This window comes from Colobus angolensis, unplaced genomic scaffold, assembly GCF_000951035.1.
Source record: "Colobus angolensis palliatus isolate OR3802 unplaced genomic scaffold, Cang.pa_1.0 Scaffold3, whole genome shotgun sequence".
NCBI classification, from domain to species: domain Eukaryota; kingdom Metazoa; phylum Chordata; class Mammalia; order Primates; family Cercopithecidae; genus Colobus; species Colobus angolensis.
In genome coordinates this window covers 22,873,031-22,876,162 of record NW_012116265.1, presented here as the reverse complement: position 1 = coordinate 22,876,162, position 3,132 = coordinate 22,873,031, and positions in this window count along the sequence as shown.

The following is a 3,132-nucleotide window of genomic DNA, read 5'->3' as shown; positions in this document are numbered from 1 at the left end:
CACTGTAGTTGCATACTTTGAATACTTTGGTATGCATTTAAGTGCATAAATATATATGTATGTGAGATACATTTTTTTGGTTGTCTTAACATAAATAGTAATACTTTGTGTGTTTGTGCCTTTTTATTTTAAACTTAACAGCATGTCTTAGATCATTCCATGTAAGGATATAAACCTCTCTCATTCTTTAAATAGCTGTATACATTTTTTCATATATTCCTGTTGGATGGACGTTTAGCCTGTTTCTAATTTTTCACTTTTATAAAAAAGCTAATGAACATTTGTTGCTTTTTTTTTTTATTTTTTGAGACAGTTTCGCTCTTGTCTGTCAGGCTGGCGTGCAATGTCACCATCTTGACTCACTGCAACCTCTGCCTCTTGGGTTCAAACGATTTTCCTGCCTCAGCCTCCTGAGTAGCTGGGATTACAGGCGCCCACCACCATGCCTGGCTAATTTTTGTGTTTTTAGTAGAGACAGGGTTTCACCATATTGGCCAGGCTGGTCTCAAACTCCTCACCTCTGATCCCCCCCGCCTCGGCCTCCCAAAGTGCTGGGATTACAGGACTGAGCCAGCAGGCCAGCCTTTGCTTTTTTTTTTTTTTTTATTTAAAACATTAGTTAATTCTTATTAAAAGATTTATTTCCAGGGTATTGGGGGTTAGGTAGTAAATGTCTTCTGTGTGAAATGTTAAACCTTTTTTACTCAAGTTAGAATAGAACTTAGACTTTTTTGTTGTTGGAAAATGTAATGGACCTTTTCTGGGAGAGCTTTTATGTTTTTTTACTTTTTGTTTGTTTTATTTTTGTGGTACTCTCGTTTCACTATTGGGATAGACTTTTAAAGACAGGTGTATGCATTGCTTAAGTGTAACTCCTTTAGCATGACTGCTATATAATTGCCCTTCAATAGTAACACCAACACAACAGTAAGGGCCAGTATTTATTTTTGGTGGCTACTAAGAGCTTATTATACATATGTGTACTGAGAGCATACATTATCTCATTTCTTCCTGTGGGTGTTATTCAGGTGAAGTGTTTAGAAATGGAGAATCAGAGAGGCCAGCTTGCTTGCCCAAGGTCAGTTATAAATCTAGGATTCAAAGGTCTTGCTTCCAACTGTGATGCTCAATAGTCTCCCAGGATTTTGCCAAATCAGAAATGGTACCTTGTGTCTGTGACATCACAGTTTAGTTTCTGTGTTAGTTATATTTGTATATCTTGTTTTTAAGCAGTAGTAATAATTTAACATAAGCAGAAATGGTCCAGCTTCTGCAGTATCTATTCTATAGAAAGTACTTATAATAAAAGCGATATACATTAGTACTATAATATAAAGGCAAATACTTAATGAATTTAAAAATAAGAATGGCATTTTGGAGTGAAAAAGGCCACTAAATCGGGGAAGTTGATCTTTAATTCTATTTATTAAATAACAGGGTGACCTTGATAAATAATGCTGTTTTCTCACTGGTGACATACTATTAGACTAAGTAGTTCACTTTATATTTAATCAGCCATTATCCTGAGTATTATTAGTGTGAATAAGAAATACTTGTTAGAACATTTGGTGGTAGTAATCAAAATGAATTTCGAAGTGGAATTGTAATGCTTCCCTTACCTTGAATAATAATGAGAACATTTCTGTAATGGATTGTTTATTCATGAAAGATGAAAGATTAAAATGGTCTGTCTCTATTGATGAAAGTAACAGAAGGCAACCTCAAAGTTTATTTTTAATTTTATTTTTTTAGAGACATAGTCTTGCTTTGTCACCCAGGCTGGAGTGCGGTAGTGTGATCTGAGCTCACTGCATCCTCGACCTCCCAGGCTCAAGTGATCCTCCCACCTGAGCCTCCCAAGTAGCTGGGACTACAGGCATGTATCACCACGCCTGGCTAATTTTTGTTTTGTTTTGTTTTGTTTTGTTTTGGTTGGGACAGGGTTTCACCCTGTTGTCCTAGCTGGTCTTCAGCTCCTGAGCTCAAGTGATCTACCCACCTCTGCCTCCCAAAGTGCTGGGATTACAGACCTGCAACACCATGCCTGGCCAGAGTCTTCAAAGCATATTAAAATATTTATTATTATTTTATTATAGGCATAATTGAGTGTTTTAAGGAGCTATGGGTGGTTATTTCTCAATAATGTTCACTATAATTGGAGATTAAACAAAGGTATGGTTTCACATGTATTCTTTGTATACTCTTGTATCACATTTCACTTGAATGGTAAAATAAAACAGTTCTAAGTGGCATAGTCTAGAGGCCAGGTGATGGTGTCAGCCTCTGAACTCTTGATCTCCTTAATGTATCTTAAGTTTAACATATGATTGCTGAATGGTTGAAACAAACCTGTTGAGAAACTCTGAGACTTATTGGCTGAACCCTTTATTTTATTAAGAGGTTAGAAAATATGAGAAACCACAGTTCAGATATTATGATACTGTCTCGTTCATATTTTTAATTTTTTAAAGGACATATTTTTGGTCAGTACATACTGGGTGATTTCCTGACAGAAGAGAATGAGTGTGCTGGCTCACCTTCCTGTGTAGACTTGTGCACTCAGAATTCGTCTGCTACCAGGAAGCAATTGCGTGGTAATGACTTTTAGTTGCTATCAGTATGCATAGATTCAAATAAAGCATTGGGCATTCTGCTCTAAACAATACATTTAAACAGAATTCTCAGTTTCTTCTTTTTCTCCCATATCCAGATTAATTTACTTGAATAAATTCAGAAACGACATTATACTTTGTTGCCAACTACAAGGAGCTGTTTTTTGAGATGACATCCTCTTAGATGAATTTACTTCTTTTTCCAAAATTTACAATTCGCTATTTCTGTCTTTGTTCTACATTTAAATTTTCAGTATGTAGAATTTAAATATTCATGTACATTCTGTCCTAGTGACTAAGGAGCATTATGTAAGGAATTTTTGTTCCTCTTTCAGTATACTGACATCACATTCCTTGGCCTAGTATTCATTTGCGTTTGTATTTCAGTGTAATCCTAACAAGTCCATTCAAGCAGTAGTTGAACAGAGGTTAAGTGGTATTATGGTTGTTTGACAGGATATAGCCATAAACACTTATTTTTAAACACAGAATGGCCTGGGGTGTCTGTAATATTCAATTG